The 24,294-nt window shown below is 40.1% G+C and overlaps 1 protein-coding gene across 1 annotated transcript in view; it reads left to right on the top strand.

Annotated features, from left to right (window-relative positions):
- The first annotated feature begins 17,336 nt into the window (after window positions 1-17,336).
- Window positions 17,337-24,294, top strand: part of LOC145267438 (uncharacterized) — a 124,488-nt gene continuing 117,530 nt past the window's right edge. The window contains exon 1 of the mRNA XM_080123305.1: window positions 17,337-17,541. The gene's annotated coding sequence lies outside the window, so the exon portion shown is untranslated. The remainder of the gene's footprint in view (window positions 17,542-24,294) is intronic.

The raw sequence follows: 24,294 nt of genomic DNA, 5'->3' as shown, positions 1-24,294 counted from the left end.
AACAAATAGGGCTTCCACAAACAAAGATTCTTTCCTAGAACATCCCATCCGAGAAACAAAATACCACGTGTATGCTTCCCAACTAACTACAGCATGGTCGTCGCCTTCAAGTCTTATATAAACAAATACTTGTAAAGTGATTTATTGAAATAAGGTATAAGAAGAAGACATTATTGAAAAATATACAATAAAAAATTTACGATTAAAAATCAAAGACAAAAATAGCACAATTAGTCTTGATTTGCACTCTTAAAATTTTTTTTTTTAAGAAATAAAAGTTTTATTTTATTTGGAATTTTAATAAGAAATATATGTTTACGAAATTATAAAAATAAAAGCTTTTTTTTTAATTTTAAAAATAAAATAAAAGTTTTTTATTTGAATTTATATAATCGTAAATATATGTTTATGACAGTATAAAAATAAAAAAAAGAAATGGCAGAAAAACGTAATAAAAAGATGTACATGCGCAGGGAAGATATACGTATAAGAAAAAAAAGTGAAGGAACGGATTTGCCTTGTCACTGCTTCCGGTAGCAGACACACCAGAAGTTAGGAAGTACATTAGCTGACTATAATCGCAGTTTTCTTAATCTTAAATTTAAAACAAAATAAAATACAATGAGCCAGATGTGGCAAATCAGTATGCATGCTGATAAATAGAAGAGTGCTGATTATGTGACGAATGCACAGAGAGAGTCTTATATATGAGCGAATGGGAGAAGAAAATGAGTATTAATGAACATTGAAAAAGGATTTTTAAAAATGTTTTAGTTTATGTGATTTCGTTTTTGTTTTCAATAAGCATTCTATTAATAGTAAATGAAAAATAATAATTCAATATGTAATCATTAAAATTATGTTGATGTAAGAAAAATGAGTAAACACGTAAAGTTATCTCATAATTTTTTTTTAATATTGCTATGATGTAAATGTTGAAAGGAATAACGAGAAGACTCGAAAACAGTGAAATGAATAAAATATTAATACAAATACAGACAAGTATGTTGGTTGGGTTTCCACTCAACTGAAGGACAAGTAATGTTACGACTCTTTCCCACTGAGTTTTGGGTCCAGACTCACTGGAAAGCAGACCTGCTTACCAGAAATTATGTCAGAAATAGTCCATCGTCAGAATTTGTAGGGGTCCCACCCCTAAAAATATATATAACGAAACTTGCACTTTCACAGCTTCAAACAGAACTAGCTCCCATACTTACAAAGCTGTTAAAGCATTGTCTTAAGGAGAATTGCTTCCCAACACCCTGGAAAACCTCATCAGTATGTCCCATATTTAAAAATTCAGGTGATCGGTCATCTCCCTCTCAATATAGATCAATCAGTCTCCTGTGCATCATGAGTAAGTTGCTGAAATCTGCGTTAAATATAGAAGTAGTCAATCACCTCAGCAAAAACAACCTCCTCAGTGACATGCAATGTGGTTTCCGTTCTGCTAGATCTACAGCAAATGTGCTAACAGTTATATCTCATAGGATTAATGAATCTCTAGATGGAGGCTTCCTTTCTAGTGCAATTGCTCTTGACATATCAAAGGCCTTTCATAGGATATGGCATAAAGGTCTACTCACTAAAATCTTCAGCTACGGTATAGCTGGAAATGTCTTTTCAATTATTAAATCATCTCTCTCTCTCTCTCTCTCTGATAGGTTTATAAGAGTAGTGGTTAATGGGCAGAAATCAGAAGCTCACAATATTAATGCTGGAGTCCCTCAGGGGTCCATCCTGGACCCAACTCTCTTCATGATCTACATCAATGATCTCCCAAATCATATCCTAAGATCATTCATAGACATTTATGATGACAACACTTCCATCTATGGCAACACATCAAAGGCCATAAATGACCAAGTTCTCTCTGATTCTCTCTCCTCTGATTTTGATCACATGGTGCAATGGGGAAAGAGGTGGCTGATTAATTGATAATGCATCTAAAACCAAGCTTCTATCTTTCCATCATTAATGCTCTAATCTCCATCTGGCATCAACTGAAATGAATGGCTGTCATCTTGGGGAGGCTCCATGTTCTTACAAGCTTTTAGAGTTGACCTTTACTCCTGATCTGAAATGAAACCCGTACATCAAATCTGTTGCCAAAGCTGCTGGAAAAATGGCGGAATCATTCTACCGCTTCAGTAGATATCTCATTGTTGATGCAATTCTCTACCTATGTAAGAGCCAAGTATATTCAAGGATGGAGTACTGCTGCCACATCTGGACAGGAACTGCAAGAAGCAGTCTATTCTGCCTTAACAGAGTTCAAAATATACTTTGTAGTCTAGTGGAGGATACTCTTTTCTCTTTCCTGCAACCTCTTTCCTACAGAAGAGACAGTGCGAGCCTATCTCTGCTTTATAACTATTTTCATGGCAAGTGCTCGTCTGACCTCCAATCTATGGTCCCCTGAGCTGACTTTCACGAAAAACACACTTCTAGCTGAAGCCACTATCAATAAATTCCCCCATTCTTTATCTGTGCCTAAACCTAAACATAGATTCCATGAACAAAGCGTCTTTCTTAGAAGTGCACGCTCGTGGAAATATCTTCTGTTTGCCTGCTCTCCAACTGACTACAATATGGTCATCTTCATGAACTACAAGGACAAGTTTTTTTATGAGCCGTTCCCCTTAAGTAATCCAATTTACCAAATGATAACTACAATATTTTTTCATTGACTACTGTATACTCATTAACCCTTATCCTCGAGTGGCCTCCGGAACTTGATAAGCGGTGACTCCTTTGTAAAAACAAAGAAAGAAAAAAGCAAAATTTGACTAATTTATGCAGTTAAATGTATAAATGTATATTTGTGCATGCATGGAACATACACATTATGTTGAACACATACTATATACATCGCATATCCAGTTTCAAGTATGTAGACCAAAATTAACAGAGTAGTTTGGTGGAAACCGTTTTGCACACACAGACAGACAATGTCACCTTTATAATATACTAGCAGGTCTTTCCTGGCATTTCCCAGTCATAAAATACACTTAAATATTATATTTTAATTTATGCAGATTTCATATTCATTATTATAGAGCCAGTTCTCTATTGATTATTATATTGTACCCAATATATAGTAGTGATTTGAAAAGTTAAAAAAATAAAATTAAAAAATATGACCTCACTGATATGAACTAGAATCGAAAAGAAAAGTTTTAGTGCTTCAGCATTATTCATTACCATCTAAGCAACGTCTATAACCATATAGTACTTCAAAAATAATGTTGTTAAAGGTATAAATGTATATTTGTGTATACATAGAAGAACATGTTTAGTCGACTTACACCTGCCAAGTTCCAATTTTTTCCCATTTTGACCCGTTAGCAGATATTTTTACTGGCTAAAAACCAAATCGAATTTGTTTCACATGTCCAAATACCCTATATATCAAGTTTCCAGTCTGTAGAGATACATTCGCATTTCTGTCATTTTATTTGATTGTAAATAAATTCAGCAGCTATTAGTCTTGCTGTAAGCATTCATTTTAAATGTGTCACTTATGTAACATATCTTTAATGCATTCCATGCCTCTGTTCTGTCTCGAAAGACAAAGGTTATCCCCAGTAGGGGCAGCTGTATGTGTAATTGTGCAATCCCCAACCACACCTCTTCTGATTCGGTACTGCTTGAGTTCAGTGGCAAGGAGAAGTCCAGGATGACTGAAACGATGCCGAGATAAGCGGAAAGCATATATAGCACCTGTAAGTCCCAAATGGCCACCCATTTGGTACTGGCCAAGCTCATTATTGCTTAACTTTGATGATCTGACAGGAACGTGATTATGCCATATTTTTTAATATTATCTATAGTAATAATAATAATAATAATAATAATAATAATAATAATAATAATAACTAACAGAACCCATGGAAATTCCATGGTAGTTGAAAACATCATAACATAAGCAAACAATAGAATGTCTTTCAATAGAATAATCAATGTAATATTATTTCTGATCAAACCGTGAATTAAAAAATAAATATTTTTCTAGCCAAATATGGAGAACTGCTGGAGATATATTATTACAAGAAATAGAACTATATTAAGGCATCACTTTTTTCTAGCAATTATAATTTAATCTTTAATTTGTAAATCAGTCCGTAATAACTATGTTGCAATCTTTTATTGATAATCTGATAATTTTGCATGTAAGTAATAAGATTTGATAGTTACATGCCAATTTTTGCAATGTTTTCGTAGTGGTAAGAAAATGGAATGAACAGTAAAGAGTGGGATTTGGTTAAAGAAAAAAATAAAAGTAGAATATTGGCAGATGATATGGCAACACTTGCAAGTATATATATATTTCATAAGATAAATATTTTTAATTCATTATAAAATTGAATTTCTGAATTTGTTAGATGAAATAAAGTGAATTTTAGATCGTAAATTGCTTCAGCCATTTCCTGGACTAAATCCTTATTGCCCCCATTTATTAAAATATATGTGAAATAAAGTGATGTTTGGATCGTAAACTGCTTCAGCCATTACCGGAAGTTGTACCATACACTCCATTGTCAAAAATATATATGAAATAATTGATTTTCAGATCAAAAACTGCTCCAGCTCTTCCCGTGACTGACTCTTTATACTCCTTCCATTCCCTCCACCCACTTTCACAATGATATGAGAAGAAATAAGGTACTTAGACAGTATTCTACCTATATGAGGAAACAATGAAAAGTCGTACTACTCGATAATTTGATGTGATTTTCGGTTTTAAAATCTTTTATGGACGTCGCAGGTAAGATATTCTGCGTTCTTTCATATGGGTACTATACTGTACAAGTACATTATTTGTTGGGTCGATTACTTTATAAGTAGCTTATTTCTTATTTAAAAATGAAACTACTCGATTACTTTACATAATTTTGGGTTGTGCTAATTTTTCTGTATGTCAATGCTAAGAGATTTTTTTTTTAATATAAAAAATATACAATCACCTTATTTTTTATTTAAACGTCACACTACACGATGATTTGTGTGATTTTCAGTTTTAATCACTTTTATATACGTCAAAGGTAAGATTTTCTTTGTTTTTCATATGAGTATTACATTGTACAAATAAGTACTTTATTTCTTGAGTCTATTACTGTACAAGTACCTTATTTCTCATTCAAAAATAAAACTCTTTGATTATTTTATGCAATTTTCTGTTGTGCTTACTTTTCCGTACATTACGGCTAAGAGTATGCTTGTTTTTCATATGGGTGCTATACAGCAGAAGTACCTTATTTATTATTTATTTTATTACTACTCGATGATTTCAGGTTATTTTCGGTATTAATAACTTTTATGTGCATCACAGGTAAGGTTTTCATTTTGTTACTGCTAATTTTTTTCATATAGGTACAGATATCATATGTAACTATTAAACAAACAAAAAAAAGAAAATAATACTTTAGAAGCCTGGCATTGTGAAAACACTATTTCCTTCTACCCCCCCCCCCCCACCTAAACAAACACGGAGGAGACAATGCCTGGGAGATTATCCGGTGACCACAAAACAGATACTACTCCCCCTACAATTGCTTAAAAAAGAAAGTTTGATAATCCCTGGAAGCCTGCGGAGCACCACTACCATTGTAACGTAATTTCTGGAAGATGACTCTGCAGTTTTTCCAAATGTATACAGAAATACACTGTTTTATTATAAATTTATTACATAACATCAAAAATTCAGGCGGTTCTGGATATGACCTTAAATATATATCCAGTGATGAGGCCCCAGCTTGCGGGCTTTGGGGAGTGTGGAGTCACCCTTTAATTGCCATTGCTCCCAGGTCCCTTCTGACCCGAAGTGGTAGTACCTGTTAGGGTCCCAACTATGGGTTAAATAAAAACCGACTTGAAAACAAGAAATATATTCTAATAAGAAAATTTTCTTCAAAACCTTTGGATTCGGCATTAAATAACCTGAAAAGGGTTGATATGCCGTAAAACAAAACCAACCAAACCAAAAATCCAGGAAAAATTGGACACCGCCCAACAGAAATTGGCCTAGTTGATCCTCACAGTATACCAACAACAAATTGATGTGGTGGTGGGAGCAGCCGAGGTAGTGTCGGTGGTGGTGGCAATATTTGTGGTGGTGGTAGCAATTGCAGTGGAGATGGCGATGGTGGTTGTGGTGGTAGCAGTAGTGGTGGCAGTTGCAGTGGTGGTGACTGTGGTGGTTGGCAGTGGTGATAGCAGTTTCAATAGAGGTGAAGACTCTGGTAGTGTTCTTGTGTAGCAGGGTACATATTGGAGACATGTTGAATAGTCGGGGTATATATTGGAGACACATATAATGGGACTAAGAACAGAGGATGATAATATCATTTATATATTGTTTACATCATGACGATTTTTGGCCTTCGGGGCAAGATCAAAGTGTAGTATCTGTTCCTCAGATGCTGCACTTCTATTTCTTGTTCTCTTTCGGTGGAGGAGAAATCCTTCACGACTGAGACAATTTTTATTTTTGTACCTTTTCTCCACGTTAAAAAACGACCCTGGTGTCTAACTCTGTCCCGTGGGGAGGCATAGTAAATAGGTACATCATGACGATTGTGATGATAATTCTTTTATCATATTATAATACGGAACTGAGACATTTATTCAAAAGTTCTTGTTAACACAGATGGAGGGGAGATACAAATTCATCATTGAAGGAGGGGAATGTGTGATACAGTTTTTTTACATCAGAGTGGGGAGAATCATTACTGATGATTGAGGAGGGGACATACAATTAATACTTGAAGAGGGTTATGCCAATTCGTTTACAAGATGATAGACAAAACACATTTATCTTTTCCTTTTGGTGGAATGACGACAAACGAAGACAACAGTTTACAAATATAGATGATACTTTATTTATACCAGCTGGAGTGTCAGGGATTCAAGCTTTTATGACTACATGGTCTCCTCTACCCCCCCCCCTTTCGTCTCTAAGGGAAATCAGCTCCCAGTATGGTCGACTCGAGCTCTCTCTGGCTCTGTCTCTCACTGTCTGTTTGACCGACTATCTAACATCGAACCCTGTCTCAATATATTGAGAATCTCCTTTCTTGATGACGTCAGAGGCCTACTTCGCTACATGAAATTTAATGTAGATTTTACCTATGTATGTCCAAACAAACTTTTGGCAAACAAAGAATTCCCAATTTTAGTTGTTCAATATCTAACCTATTTGTTAATCATTATTTCTAAAACTCGTATTGTTCATTCTTTTAACTGGCATATTTAATATCCAGTTATTTCTAAAAGAATGAAAAATCGACTGCATTCATAAATCAAATATCTATCTCTTATATAATCGATTTTTCCCTTATAAAAACAAAAGTAAATAAGTATGGATATTTTAAAAATATTATGCGGTATGTAGTCTCGTTTTTTGAGCAGAATAAATACTTTAAAATAAGTGAAACCACTAACAACTTAGCCAGTTAGGTAGAAAACGGACACTTAGAAAGTCGATTTAATTTTTTTTTTTTAACACAAGTAAACAAGTAAAAAGATTTTTAAAAAAATATTATGGATGTATAGTCTCTTTTAAAAACAATATCTCCTTCAAAAACAGTCATAAAATACGTTTTCAATCGATATTTATTCAATAAAGAACCAGTTTTCCTACCTAGCAATGATGGACGAGTTTTCCGGGGACGAGTTTTCCTAAAATTACGGATTATTTATGATCAGAGTGCCACACGTGGGCTTGAAATTATTGTGGCTATTTTCTGAGAAAAACAGACTATAAATCATGTAAGCGAATGTGTGTGTGTGTGTGTGTATGTGTGTGTGTGTGTGTGTGTGTGTGTGTGTGTGTGTGTGTGTGTGTGTGTGTGTGTGTGTTCATATCATAACAACAGTAGTTCGGAATAAAATTGTTTAAAGGAAGATTGAAATTCTTGTTTAATGTAGTAACTTTCCATGATGGGAATTAAAGTTCATGTGCATTGCACGTAATATCAGGACGGGTGGGGGGGGGTTGACGTCTTCCGGTGATGGAGTTATCCTGAACATGTGTTGTTCTTGAGAAATCAAAGAGGAAACTGAGGAAAACTGATTTAATTTTTGGCGGGCAATTCTTTATATACAGGCTTTCTTGAATGTTCCAGCCTGTTTACTGTATTTCTAGTTCCTTTTATTTTATGTTTGCAATAGTCGCATCATGGCGTCATGTTCTTACGCGTTCTTCATATGCGTGGGCGTTAAAACGGTGATTGCTATGAAATGTTCCTGCCGTGGAAATATTCTGGCCGGCCATTGTGGTTGCTACATAATGACGCAGGGCTAATTTGACGTTAAATCGCCCCCCCCCCAACAGCCAAACCATCCCCCCTCTCTCACCTCTCCGCCCTGAAATCAGCTATGTTGGATAGGCTCAGCTGCAAGAGTGACGCTGAATTGGCCACGCTGAAACGTAACAAATCCAAAAATAAAGATGTCATCAGAATTTGGTTGAAACTTGAAATCATCCCTCTTGCCCCCATCTATCCTGTACCCTTTCCTTATAGATTAAAGAATGCAAACGCGCGTACAGAGGATTTTTGCCTTTTGGCTAGGAACAAAGTGTAGTAGCTTGGCCTTCGGGACAAGATCAAAGTGTAGTATCTGTTCTCTCAGTTACTAAACTTTCCGCCACCGGGCTTTCGGGCTAGGTTAAGGTGTTTTCATACTAACTTTCGTTAGCAAGGACCGACCCCCTCCTTTGGGGAGTCAGGACCTAAAGGACCGACTCCACATTTGTGGGAGCTTGGACCCGGAAACCGATCCCCTTTTTTGGGAGACTGGAATCTCGGGACCAGCACCACTAGCTGGTAGTTGAGACCTGCTTTTGTTGTTTTTTTTTGCATGCGTTTTTTCTTCGTTCCGGTCTCTTCCCTCTAGAGACAGGGGATGGTCTAATTCCTCCACACTTAATTGCCTGAGCAGCACTCTGACCTGCCAGGCCCAAACTTTGTCTATCTTCGCTGCTCTCCCAGTGGATCGAGCAGACAGGGTTCTCTTTCTCGCTTCCGTTGGGGTAAGTTAGTGGGTAGGGTGACGTGGGGTAGGGCGGGTGCTTCATTTCTGCTCCCCTCTGTGGGCAGGGATGCCTATCCCCTCTCTCTCTTAATTGCGACGCGGCACTCTGACCCGCTAGCACCCACTGCGTCTTTCTTTTCTGCTCTCCCCCCTCGCGGGGGGATCTGAGCTGCTAACCCGACATCCCCGTGAGGGGAAGTCAAAAACTCTAATTTCTTCAAAGTCCGCTCCTCCCCCTCCTCCCCCTCCATTCCCCTGGGTTTTCTTTTCCCCCACTACACTTTGGTCCGCGCCAGCGGCCAGTGCAACCGCCACGATGCCAGGCAGGAGGGGTACGTCACCCCAAATGCGCAGCATCTCAACTGCTAACGACTCCCTATGTGAGGGAGCTGATGCATCTCCCGGCGAGACGGCGCAAGGAAACAAGGTAGGGCCCCGGCGCGCGGCGACCTTGGAAGAAAGCGGGAGGGTAGGGCCGCAGCCCGCGGCGACCCCCCAAAAAGCACCTGCAACCGCTCCCCACGAGGGCAACCCAGCGGAAAAAGCTGCCGTTAACTCACTAGCTGGGGAAAGTGCAGAACCCAGCCAACCAGCTGCACCCCAGGACGGCAGAACTAAGGGAGGAAGACCGGGGAACCCATCCCCCGCTCCCCCAAAGGGCGACTCCCCAACAGAAAAGGAGGAAAACAGCACCGCGGACCAAACCGAGGCGCTGGACGAAGATGTAATAGCCTCCATCTGCTCACTATTCGGCGGGGAAGACAGTGATTGGCCCCGCAACACTCCCCAAGAGGACCAAATACGGAAAAGGGGTGACTCTCCGGCCAGTGGTAACAAAAGCAAGCTGGAAGGAGAGACACCCTTGACAGTACCCACCAAGGCTCCAGCTGGGAACACGGCACCAGAAGGGGAGACACCTCCATCCCCCAAGGGGACAGCCACCCAGCAAAGGAAGAAAATAAGAAAGGGGAGCGGCCCGGAGAGCAAACCAAGCCAGGACGAAACAACGCCAAGGACACAATGGCCTACTTTGCCTGGTAACGGCCCAGTTCCGAAGCCAAAAATGCCCATAACAAGAGAGAGCCCCACAACACCAGCTACGCCCCCCAACCCGAGTCCAGCTGACACCCACCAGGATGGAGGACCGGCATGGGGCCCCAAAGAGCAGCAAGGGAAGTTGACGCCCGAAGACTACAGAGCACTCTTCGACTCCACTTACAAGGAGTATACCCAGGGGAACAACATCCAACCCCTCCCGGGTCAAGTGGAAGTTCTGGAGAAAAGAGTGCTCTCGCTGATAACTTCAGACACCAAGACAAGGGGTCTGACGGGCGTCAACAAGGACACCATGATGAACGTGTTGCTGGAGCAGAACATTCCCGCCAACTACATCTGTAGAAGGAGTTACGCACAGTGGGATGTTCTGCTCCCCACCTCCGAAGACGCAGTCAGGCTGTCCAGGACCTGCCATCAGAGCAGGAACATAAAGCTCCAACCCATCTATATGAACAAGAGGAGAGCAAATGTTTCTGCTCTAAACGTCCCCTGCTATATGGAGGCCAAACAACTGGGGGCTATCCTAAGCCAGTATGGAGACGTAGAGGAAGTCACCCCGGTCCGCGGATTAAGAAACATCATGACCGGGGACTACAAAGTACAGATGGTCCTGGACAAGGCTGGATTCTACGCCATCCCAGCCACACTCAAGTTTGGAGAGTGGACACTCTCCCTTATAGTGGAAGGGAGGAGGCCTCATTGCTGGCTGTGCACACAACAAGGGCATATGGCGAAGGACTGTCCAAAGAGGAACGGAGGGAAGAAGCCCACAAAAGCGGCGGGAACAAGCGTGACAACAAATCAAGCCGCTGCTCCCGCGCCGGCCGCAAATCCTCCAGAGGCACCGACAGGCTGGGTGACGGTCGTAAAGAAAGGCAAGATCAACAAACAGCCATCCTTGCAGACAGTCACCCAAGACCAAGAACAACCGAAGAGCGAGACGGAGAAAATGGACACACAGACACCCTCCTCCTCAAACAAGAGGAAACTACCAGAATCTGAGGAGGAGGCCGCGTCAGAGGCAGAGGAAGAGACAACAACAGTCTCTATGGCCCTGAGCGCAACAGAGATCAGGAGGGCCAGGAGGAGGAAAAGCCGCAAGACACGCGCAAACCCTCCTACCCCCACTGAGACTGAGAAGGACTCCCTCGCAACAACAACACAGGATGAGCCCCCTGTGATCCCAACACCCCAGCAACCCGAACAACCTTCCCCCTCTCCTATAAAGGCCCCAAGAAACTCTTCCCGCCCCTCATCCCGTGACAGGAGCCAAAAAGAAGAAAACGAGCAGGCTACCCCCTCCCCAAGCGCTCAGCCTCCCCATCAACCAAAAGAGGTCCCCTCCCCCACTCCTAAAGTCCGCACTGAACGGACCAAAAAGCTCCCCTTCCTGCCAGGAAGCAGGATTTGTGAAACAGACCCTCTCCAACCGGCTCCGGACCTTAAAGGACAACAGAAGGTCCGGTACAATAAACTCAAAAACTTTGAAAAAGTCGGTGGAGACCTAGTAACAGACCCCACTAAATTCAAGGACGCTCCCTTGTTGACCACTTTCGTAAGGGTCAACAAGGACGGTAGGACTGGAGGAATGTGGGCAATGATTAAGGCAGCGAAGAATGCGATCCCAGGCCAGCAGCTGGTGGATAGGGACCATCCTTCACTGACCAACATTTTCTTTAAATGTGAGGGTAGAATCCCCATGTATGTACACCCATCGCTATACAGGGCACTCAAACTAACCTTCCCCCTGGACGTGGGGGGCGTGGCCAAGGATGGATCACCTTCATCGGATTTACTTACCGGCAGCCTTGGCCAGGCCTGCCATGTCCTCACTGCCCAGGATTTCAGACCCGTCTGTGACAGTGCTTGAGGTAAGTGATCATGTCTTTGAACTTGGCTACATTGAATGTGAGGGGCATCAGGTGTCGAAGCAAGGCCTCGCGCGTTGTGAGAGACTTGGTGTCCCTCAAGGTAGATATTGCCGCTATCCAGGAGACCCACTTTGTTTGTGACGGGGATTGTCAGGTGCTGGTAAACGATTACGATGTCTACTCAGCATATGGCAATACCTATAGTCGTGGAATCTCCTTGCTAGTGAGTCGCACCCTGTCAGCGTCGGTGAATGTTGTTCACGCAGGCGAGGACGGGCGGGCGCTTGTTGTTGATGTTGCTGTTAATTGTAGTGTTTTTCGGATTGTTGCTGTTTATGCTCCCAATGCTGCTGTAGAGAGGGCAACCTTTTTTCGACGGTTGGAGGGCTTCTTAGTGGATCCGGAACGGTTAGTTTTAATGGGGGATTGGAATGCAATCCTTGATCCCAAAATAGATAAGGTCGGGGGGACTAGCGGGTCGGCGTGGTGTGACAGCAGTCTGGCTGACCTGATGGCCTCGTGCGATCTCGTCGACAGATTTCGTCTGGATCATCCGGGGCGGGAGATGTGGACGTGGCATCCTGTAGTGCCTTCCCATCCAAGCACTTACTTGGATCGGATGTTAGTCAGAAGAGGCGATGTAGACTTCCTATCTTGCCCCACGTTTCACTTGCTAGGACACTCGGACCATAAACTTGTTATGGCCCGTTTGAGCTTAAGTGCTAGGCCTAAACTGGCCGGATACTGGAAGTTCAACAGCACCTTGTTGGAGCTGGAGGACTACCGGTTGAAGGTCACTGAGCTAATTCGGCGGGCTTTAGTGGGGGCGGTTACAGGGAGTAAGTGGTGGGTTAGTCTCAAGGCCAAAATTAGGCGCTTCTCTGTCCAGTATAGCCAACGCCTCGCGATAGATAAGGCTAAGGCAAAGAAGCGTTTAGAGGATAAGCTGACCCGGGCGGTGGAGGGGGTGACCCCCTAGAGTTAGCACTAGCTAAACAAGATCTCAACCGCTTGGCTAGCGAGCGGTATGAAGGTCAAGTAGTTAGGGCTAGGTTAAACAAAGTTTCTAACGAGGCTGTGAATGTTGACGCTGTTGAGCGTAAGGCTGCTTTAAGACGCGGTTCGGATGGGTACATTCGTAAAGTACATAACCTGGAAGGACACCCCTTAGTATCGACTCGGGAGATCTGCGAGGGATTTCGGGAGCATCTATCGGTGCGCTTCACCCAACTACCCGGACTCAGGGTTGATGAGTTTGGCAGCTATTTGGCTGACTCGCCCCGCCTCACGGCGGCTCGGGCGGCTAGCTGTGATGGTCTTATTACTGAACATGAGGTCATTACTGCGTTGAAGCAGGTCGGCTATAACAAATCCCCGGGGCTTGATGGTTTACCCTACGAGTTTTACTTGAGGCTATCGCCCATGTTGGTCCCTATTCTGAAGGATATGTTCAACCATTGGTTTGCCCAGGGTTCCATCCCTGGACAGGTGACCAAGGGTGTGATCACATTGCTGAGGAAAGGTCAACGGCATGGTGGGAGGGAAAACTTTGATGATTTTAGGCCCTTGACTCTGCTAAACACAGAGTTAAAGATTTTGGCAAAGATTCTTGCGAATCGCTTGCAGGTTGTCATCACTGACTTGATCGAACCGGACCAGACTTATGCTGTGAAGGGGAGATCGATTCAAGACAATTTGCACTTGATACGCTCGATCATAGAGGGGACAGAAGACGACGCCGAAGCCGCGCTGATCAGTTGGATCAGTCCAAGGCATTCGATAGGGTCGACCATCGGTTCCTAGGATCTGTGCTAGAGGCCGCCGGATTTAATCCGGACTTCCGCAAGTGGATCTTTGTTCTGTATGACAGGCCGACGGTAGCGGTGCAGATCAACGGTAAGCTGTCGGAGTCATTCGCTGTCTCTCGGTCGGTGCGACAGGGTTGTCCGCTGTCGCCTCTGTTGTATGTCCTGGCGTTGGAACCCCTCCTTCGCAAGTTAAGGGACGAGGCGGCTACACCAGTCCTGCGCGGAATAGCTCTCCCTGGAGGCACACGAGCCAGGGTTTCCGCGTTCGCCGATGACGTCACCGTGTTCGTGTCTTGCCTCACGGACGTTCAAGCGGTGGTCGAGGCGCTCGCTCGATACGAAGAAGTAACAGGGGCCATCTTCAACCGTAGCAAGTCTGTTGGCCTGCGGTTGGGGGCCTGGACCGGGGTAAACTCGCTTCCAGGTATTTTCAGCTGGACCGATGGACCGGTCCGCATTCTCGGTGTCTGGTTTGGACCGGGACTTCAGCTGGAAAAGAATTGGTCGGAAGTACAGTCTAAGGTCAAATCGTCAGTAAAGACTTGGATTGGAAGGAAATTGTCCTTGAAGGGTCGGGCGGAGGCGTGTGCTACATACGTCTTTCCGCTCATCCTTTACCGTTTGTCTGTACTTCCTCTCCCTGCAGAACGACTAACCCGCTTACAAGGGCGCCTCGATTCACTTTTGTGGAACGAGGGTAAGCATTATGTCTGCAGAGAGGTCTGTGTTCAAAATCCGAGCGAGGGAGGCCTGGGTCAGCCCAGTCTCTTGTGTCATAGAAATGCAGAGAGATTGGCTTTCCTGGGTCGTTCGCTTGAAGGAGACGCTCCTTGGGTCCCTGTGGTTGAGAACTCGTTTCCCAACCTCAAACCCAACCCTTCGGTAGAAGGTCGTCGTAGACCGAAGGGGGAGTCCAAGTTCTTCTCCGAATGCCGAACCGCTGTTAGAGCTTTGCCGGGGACCAATGTCCTCGATCAGCCAAGGAAGAAACTGTATCGGGATTTAGTGGAGGGGACCGCGAAGGATCCACTTTGTAGGCGGATGGGATGGTCGATGGAGGTTGTCCGTTCTCAATGGCGTTGGGCGCCGGGACGGGAGATTCTGAATAACTCGGAATTCTCCCTTACTTGGCGACTGGTCCGAAATGCGCTGCCCCTCTTCGACATACTTTTCCGGTATAAAGAACATACCAGCCGCTTCTGTCCGTGCTGTGACGAACGCGAGCCCGAAACAATCGAGCACGCGTTTTTTAGTTGCAGCCGGATACAGCCCCTATTAAGGTACGTCGAGGGGGTAACAGCTCGCATCGATGCCGAGTGTCTGCTCGATCTCGACGTAGGAACTTTTGTGTACAACATGGAGCCGCCGTTCCCCAGGGAGGAAAGTTTGGTTTTCCTGGCGATCCTAGCAGTAGCGCGCATGACCATTTGGATCGCGCGCCTCAAGTTGGTCCACGAAGGGACATCTGTTCCTGATCGGGATCTGATCGTTTACTTTAAACATTTGCTTAAAGTAAAGATCAGATGCGATTGGAAGAGGTTGCCTAGAGTGGAATTTGACAAGAGGTGGGTGCACAGCACTAGTTTGTGCATCCGTCGAGGAGCCAAGTTTCAATACGTGTTCCCTCCTTAGGCATGGCATGGGCGGTGCTGGGTCCTACGGAACCCATCCCGCCTAGGTTAGCATTATAAGTTCAGTAAAGTAACTCTTGACTGGTGGTACAAATGAGATCCTGTTCCTGATTTTATTTTTTGGTATTAGAGAACCTCTGAGTCTGCCCAACCCCCCTGCTCCTCATCTATATTTTCTGATGCCCCCGATCATCCCCCTACTCAGAGGTCACCTTCCTACCCCCTCCATCCGTTGCTTTATTTTCTCCCACCTCCATTAAGGCGACTTCCCCAAACCCCATTAGGGATGCTCTGCTTGTTTTCGGTTCCCCGGAAAACAGTGGGGGATCTAGCCACATAGAATAGTACAGGGGGGGTCTTACTAACAACACATTAGTAGATTTTCCTTATTTTTGAAATGAACATTTTCATTAGTTTTTTTCCCACTCCACGAACATTTTATGCCAATTAATTCAAGAACTCTTTCTAATGAAATCGAACTTTATTTTCTCACACATACACACACACAAAAAAAAAAAAAAAAAAAAAAAAATGCACACACAACATACAGAAATGAATATACAAATTGTACATAGTTAAATTTTACATTGAACGCTGGGGTTATTAGTTAGATTAGGATCCACAGAGTGATTGAGGTATTTTGGTAAATGTTGCCAGTCAAGAGTAAGACTTCAAAGTCTCATCTGTTACATAGTCAAAAAGACCCTGTACCCTCCCCCTCCCAATTTCTTGTAGGGCCTTGTGCCTAATTTTGTTGAATTGAATTTTTTGTACGTTTTTTATGTTCAATTTTTTCTTTCTCAATAAAATATATAAACAAGATCAAAGTGTAGTATCTGTTCTTCAGATGCTGCACTTCTATTTCTTGTTCTCTTTCGTTGGAGGAGAAATCCTTCACGACTGAGACAATTTTTATTTTTGTACCTTTTCTCCGCGTTAAAAAACGACCCTGGTGTCTAACTCTGTCCCGTGGGGAGGCATAGTAAATAGGTACAAAGTGTAGTATCTGTTCTGATACCTTTTTCAAAGTGTAGTGTCTGTTTTTCACCTTTTTCTGTTCTCGATCGGGGTGGGGGAGTAATCATTCATGACTGAGATAATTTTTATTTTTGTTTTTGTCTAGAGTGCCCCTTTTTAGGGAGCTGGATTTTCCCCACATTAAAAAGCGACATTGTGTCTAATTTTGCTCGTGATGAGGCAAGTACATAGAAACTATAGGACTTCAGGCCGAAACCATTCCTGTAAAATGCGTCTTGAAGCGAGTGTACTTTCAAGGACAAATGATTACAAGTATTTCATTTGTAAGAATTTATTCATTCTCTGAAGCTCTCTTAAAATTTAACCTCGGAATTGTACGAAAACAGCACTAAAGGCGAATGATTGCTTTTTATCGCAACAGTTCTTCTGGCAAAATATTTATAAGACAATTTCAGTTGAAGCAAGCAACGCAAATAACGAGGTGGAATAATTCGACTTTCCAATTAATCATGTATATTCCACTTGAAGCGCTTCACAAAATAATTGTTTTCCTTGCTTGTGCTTCTTAAGAATCTACTTTGAATAAAAAAATTAAAAAAAACATAATCATAATAACGAGTCTTCGCACTTAAATAAATCATGCAGAAAATTTCTGCGTAGAAAAAAATATCTGGGGAAATTATTTGACTCAACTTGAATTAGAAGGATAAAGGTTGGGGTTGAGTTTTGTCAGACATAGAAAAAAAAAAGACAATTCCCCTTCAATGTTGTTAATGAACACTTAGTATGTGTTCTTAAGATTTTTTTTTTTTTTTTTTTTTTTTTTTGCTAAGACTATTTTTGTTGCAGAGATTTTAAAGAAACGCATACAAACGCTTAGACATGGAATTTCTTATTGTACAGATATTAACCGACCTTGACTGGAAATTGATCTGTTAATTCTATCTTTGTTTAACGGGATTTGAACTCTAATTTACTTACTTGATTGGTTCGTTCTTTTATCAGCCAATCAAAAACGTGTTGTCGTTTACAAAACATATCTTTGGGAAGATGCAAAGTTTTGTTCAGTTGCAAATTTTAACAATGTAAGAACGTCTTTTTCTATGCACACAACATATGGAATACATATTTCCTCGGGTTTAGTGCATCCATTCAAGCGTAAGTACCAAAGTCATTTGCTTGTATGAATTTTCAATGTGCAAAGAAACGTTTACGCTGCTTGTACATTATAATTGGATGTTTAAAAAAGCTGCATTTTTCGTAAAAAGACTATTAAGCAATTACGTGTCATGTCGAAATTAGTAAAACCTCCAAAAATTACGAAAAAGATGGAGCAGGAAAATAATTACATGAAAGAATAAAATTTATCGAATAATGCAGTTTTTATCGGTTTCTTCTGTTGTGGCTCGGTAAAATTGACTAATAGTTTACTCTCTTCCGCGAAAAAGAAAGTAGTTCGTCTTAAAGTTGATTTAAGAACGAAAACACGGGACCGAAACTTAAAAAAAATGAAACGAAATAACGAAATGAAGCAAAATAGTGGCTTTCTGTTACCATTATTATTATTATTATTATTATTATTATTTTTATTATTATTATTATTATTATTATTATTTTTATTATTATTTTTATTTATTTATTTTTTTTTTTTTTTATATTAATACGATAGCGTGTGTGTTCTTTTGTGTGTCATGCTTACGTCCGGGTTGTTTAATTGTTATGTACTTCCATTATTACCAAGAATTCTTCATAAGTTTTGGTTTCGGTTTCGATTATACCTGGTGGCATTTAAGTCATTTAATTTTTTCATAAATAATTTTACTAAGAATTCTTCATAATTTTGGTTTCAGTTTCGATTATAGCCGATTGCACTTAAGTCATCTATTTTTTATAAATAATTTTATCAAGAATTCCTCATAAGTTTTGGCTTCGATTATAGCTAATGACAATGCAATATATATTTTTTAAAATGATTTTATCAAGAATTCTTCATAAGCCTTGGTTTCGGTTTCGATTTTAGCTGATAGAAGCTTAGTAATCTATTTCTTTATAAATAATTTTATCAAGAATTCTTGATAAGTTTTGGTTTTGGGTTCGATTATATCTGGAGGAACTAAAGTCTCTGCTAGCTTGGATAAATACTTTTGCAGGTTTAACAAAATAGCTACAATAATATCAGAGCGTCTCAATTTACGCTGAATATCTAAAGAATGCCAACATCATTATATTTCATATAAATCAGTCTCCTGTAGAATTTCCACAGGTCCCGGTAGTTATTATTATTATTATTATTATTAGTAGTAGTAGTAGTATTAGTAGTAGTAGTAATTATTATTATTATTATTATTATTATTATTATTAGTAGTAGTAGTATTAGTAGTAGTATTAGTAGTAGTAGTAGTTATTATTATTATTATTATTATTAGTAGTAGTAGTAGTAGTATTAGTAGTAGTAGTAGTAGTTATTATTATTATTATTATTATTAGTAGTAGTAGTATTAGTAGTAGTAGTAGTAGTAGTAGTCGAATTTTTCACCTCGTTCTATTGTAAAATAAACCTTTTTTATTTTTCCATGTGAACCTGAATAAAATTCAATAAGTGCTAAAAAAAAAAAATAAATAAAAATAAAAAATAAAAATAGACTTAAAAAGTAATTATTAAATTCAAATAAAAATGTAAAAACTATTTCGTTTCATTTTCCAGTTCAGGTTCGATGTTTTGATTTCTTAAATCAACTTTGGGACGGACTAATTTTTTTGCGGAGATTCGGTTCGGGTAAACTATTAGTCAATTTTACCGTGGCTCAATCTGTATGATAAACCGACTTATCTTCCTTGTTTTCAGTTAACTTCCATGATGTCAAATGAGAAAATAGCAGGCGAGCAAGAATATACGGTAATAGGAATTTTTATTTTTGTAAATAAAAAATAGTTCTAGAAGATCTCGATCATTTTTTGTAATTTTTAATTTTTTTTTTACTAATTTCGACGTTTGCCATCAATACATAATAGTTCTTTTACTTTAAATTCATTTTTTTTTTTGGTATCCAATTATAATGCTGATATGTCCTAAGGTGGCCTATTATTCGGACATATCAAAGATACAGTATTCTGTAAAAGGAATAAATAAATATACACTGTGGTTTGAATACTGAAAGAGAAGTTTATTTACGTATTTATATAGAGACAAATACAGCGTGTTAACGTTCAGGGGGAAGTCTCTGTTTTTTGAAGGGTTCGGTGAAATCCGGTGACTCGGACCCTTATGTAGAATGTTCCGGGTTGGTTACCTATCTCATCTCCACATAACAAATGCACAAGCACCATTTGAAGTCCTTGCATGACTCTTCATATCTGCTGTGACAGTTTATCTCTTCTCTTCTATCTATATAAATAAAATGAACTCATTTTTTCCCGTGGGATTTTGACCTTAATAGGATTAAAAATCAAGATATTTCATGCAAATACATTATGCACAAACGGCAGAACAATATCTGAGGTTTGTTATAGGCTTATTAGTTCTCAAATTCCTCGATAATCTTAGATTTCTATACTTTTTCTGCTGAGAAGTCACGGCCAAAATCAGTTAAGATCAATGGAAGTGGTAAAATATTTTCTCTCTTAAAAATTCCTCCTCCCCCTGCCACCACTTAACACCGTTTGGAGATCGTTCACAAGGAACAGTTGAGAAGAGAACACCGGTTTGGCTTCGTAGTTCTATCATGTTAAGTTATTTAAAATCACAAAACTAAGCTGGAGTGCTCTGTGGCGTAGTGGTTAGGTTGCTGGACAATTCACATTATATTTTCACGTTCGCGCCGACCTACCATAGTGTTTTTTTTTTTTTTTTTTTTCCTAAACAACTGGAATGGATTTTTCTTGGTGGCCGAACTATTAACGTTGCAGATGTTTTCTTTTTTTTTTTTCACACTTTATTTTCCTACTTTTACTCATGACTCCGGGTTTGATCCTTCCTACTTACCTACCATAACATTTTTTAAAACTCCCCCCCCCCCGTCCCGGAAACAAACACTCGGGCAACGCCGGGTACCCCTGCTAGTTCAGAATAATGTCCCTTGATTCATATTCAAGTTATCTCCCCCTGAATTATACTGGCAACCAAGAGCTTTTTGGGTGAAGCAAAATGTAGTAGCTGTTCTAATACTACACTTAATCTTCTATGTTCTCGGTTAGTGAAGGAGAAATTGCGAGTAAAATTTACGTATGATTTCATTTTTTTTTTTAATACAAAGACATAAAAAAGTGAGTTGGTGTCATCAGTTAGAATTGAAATAGATAAAAAATAAAAATCGAGCGTTCCAGTCTAAGAAAAAAACCGAATGTATACGCATGCACACAAAAAAACAAAATGTCAGCTAATGTTTAATGAACATTTTACATGTAAATTTACCGATGTCTGTATGCAATATACATGCATGTAAGCAAAGATATTATTCGCTATAAACCACCCTTGGTGCATGAATATAATCTCCTAAAAATTTCAGTGCTATGTGACCAGTAGTTTCAGAGTTTACCTGTCAGATATTTACACACACACACATACGTTTACTGTATTATTTATATAGAAGACTAGCAGTTCAGTCCTGCTTGGCTTGGGCCCTATGTAGTGTTCATAACTTCATGTGCATATGTGTAATATATATATTAAAAAGTTTGACTCCTGTCCAGGTGACCTACATCTAAAATTTCAAGTGTTTAGACCCAAAATTGCCAGAAGAGTTTGGTAGAGTCTGCAAAGGTCAACTCTGTAAACTTTGACCTCTTGTGAGCCAATTTTTCGCCCAAAAATTGATTAAAAAGCTTGCTGCATATCTTAATACCCTTTATATAAAATTTCAAATGTTTAGACCAAAAATTGGCTGAGAGGTCATTTTTTTTTAAACTTTCAACCCAATTTCGACCCCTTAACATTCATTGTTTTGGGCTCAAATCAAGTAAAAAGGTTTGATCCATTTCCAAGGAACCTACATCTAAAATTTCAAGTGTTTAGACCCCCAAATTGGCGGGGGAGTTTGGTAGAGTTTTCAAAGGTCAAATCGTTGAACATGACCACCAAATTTCTGGCTGAAAACCAATTAAAAAGATTTTCCCAAATCTTAATACCCTTTATGTCAAATCTCGAGTCTGTAGACTGAAAATTGACAGAGTAATTTGGTAGGGAAATGTACACACACATATAGACATACAGGCAATTTCACTTTTATAGATTCAGTGGAATTCCAATTCAAGGATAACACTTCATCAGACTAAAAGAGAATCGATGTTCTTTTTTCGTCTGATGAAGTGTTATCTTGAATTGAAATGTATGCACATATGTAACCAATAATGTTTGTATAATAAACAGAGTATATACCTGCTCTGTTCTGCATTGAGCACTCTTTAATAATCATGCGAGTTTCATAGGATTTACATCTAGGAACCTAATTGACAGCCATCTCTTTATCGTTGCTATTTTTTTTTATTTATCCAAGTCACACCAAACAAGGCATGAAGCCGCTTGGTGTAAGGAGCTAAAAATCCCAAGAAATGATAAATGCAAAGACAGGAATTGCCTATTTACCTTAATCTCAAAAAGACCAAAAATATATTTGTTTACTTGCCTCCACACGAGGGCAGAGTTAGATACAAGGTCGGTTTTTAATGTGGAGGGGAGGGAACCAGCTCCTCAAAAACAAGGATACTAAAAAGAGCTCTCGGCTGCTAGTTTCAATAAAAAGCAGGGCAATGTTGGCAGCTGGTTTGGCTGCCCCATACCCAGCGTTACAGTCTTCAAGGGAAGAAAATTAAAACACACACACACACACACACACACACACACACACACACACAGAAATGCCCTTACATTATGATTGGATTTTTGGTAAGTCTATGGGACAGGGGTTGGTGCGTAATTGATAGTATGGGTCTATTTTTAACCTGTCTAAGCAGGAGTGACTAATGGTAGATGAACCGACCTAGATGTGACAATAATACTCCATGCAATGGTGACTTTGTAGAGATAAAGGATACTCTCAGGCGTCAGTAATTTTTTTGCACAGTAGAAGAAAGCCCACATTCTTTGCAGCAGCCTCGGCAATGTCTTCAATGTATTTATTCCAATTCGTGTTACTTGTGAATTTTAAGCCAGGGAGTTTGAATGAAGAGCTCTCAGGTAGCATATTATTAGTCATGACAATCGATGGTTGAGAAGGTTTCTTGTAATTGTGTTACATGAATTGGTTTTGGCGTCCTTCTTATTTATTACTTATTTATTTAGTTGTTTACTTTGCTAATGGTTCTCTTTTACTGTTTCTTTTACTTTAGGGTACTTTTAAAGTCTGTGTGTTCTTATCATATATGTTCTTACTTATATGGGTATGTGTATGCTGTTACTTCTTGCCTTGAAAGGTGTTGATGTGTACGTGCAAATACATAATCGTACATACCTGCTTACCTTGTTCAGCGGATGATATCTTCTTGTCGCTGGTCTCCATCTCATGGAGAGCGGTACTTACTGCTGCAGATGCATCGAAAACACAAGATGGATTTGAAGCTTCAATTCTTTTATTAAAGGCAAGCCTATCATGCCGAAACCTGGTTGTCGAGGAGAGACCCTAATCTCCCCGTCTGCATTCTCTGCAGCCCAAAACCAACTCTCCCATGTCGTCGTCAACCGGAAGCCTCGACCACAATTCCATGTCACCCTTCATTTCCTGTGCATCTAACCTAGGTCATTAAAGGTGACTGAGTTTGATGGATGTCAAATCTAACCTTCTCTGACCCTGCTAAATCAACGATGGGAAACCCAAAATGCTTATATAACTTCTATTTCTAAAAACTACCTATATAACATTTAAGCTGGGATTCCCAATACTACAATTGTTAAAGGAAAGAAGTTTAGTCTTAGCAGCATTAAATGTTAGCTTAGAGCACTCTTTATTGTCTTGATAGAGTACAAAATCAAATTTGGAATCTAGTGGGGAGGTCTCTTCTGTTACCCAACATTACAGTCTTCAAAGAGAAGGCCTACTGGAGAGAACTTGGATGCCTACTAGACTCTGTCCTCAAGTGTCCAAGATCTTCCTGTACAAGGGTTTGTCAGGACAAACTGGCATGAGGATACTTTTTCCTACAAGTAAACTCTGATTAAATATTCAAAATTGCATAGTATTTACTGCTTAAAAGAAAATCTTATTTATGTGGTTTTACAAGGAATGGTGCACGTTCCTATTTATTTGCTTCCCCACGAGCGCAGTGCCAGTTTTTAATGTGGGGGGGGGGGTTCCAGCTTCTCAAAAAGGAGCACTCTGTATAGGAACAAAAATAAAAATTACCACAGTCTAGAAGGATTTCTCCTCCACTGATCGAGGTCAAAAAAAGGTGAAGTGTAGTATCAGAGCAGATACTACACTGTGATCTTGGCCAAGTTATCTCAAGTAACAGCACAAAACTGGATACTCCACCAGATTAGATGAATTCTTGTTCTGGAATCTGGTAACACCAAGAGACTACAACAAAAGTATATTATAACTAGGGCTATGACAACAGCATATTCTTTTTTGTTTTGTTTTGACTCTTGAGTATATATCCGACACAGTTAGACACAATTAATCAACTGATAACCACATCACTCTATCTAAAAGCATATAGGACATCAACGGATACACACTCAAGAGTCAAAACAATGAAAAGAATCTGCCGTTGTCTTAACCCTAAGTTAACTTAGTGATATTTAAATGGTCAGTTGGAAAGAGTAAAACTAGGTTCTCAACTTCTTTACTAAATCAGTGTTTGAGCGATAAAGGAGAACTTTAATGGAATATTGGAATATCTATGTATTTCATATAGAGATCAATTGTTAGCCACAGGAAGAGTTGTCCTTTGATTGGCTGAGAACTTTGACTGACGTAA

This window comes from Euprymna scolopes, chromosome 4, assembly GCF_053919585.1.
Source record: "Euprymna scolopes isolate OS-2025 chromosome 4, ASM5391958v1, whole genome shotgun sequence".
NCBI classification, from domain to species: Eukaryota; Metazoa; Mollusca; class Cephalopoda; order Sepiida; family Sepiolidae; genus Euprymna; species Euprymna scolopes.
This window is presented reverse-complemented; position numbering and strand designations above follow the sequence as displayed.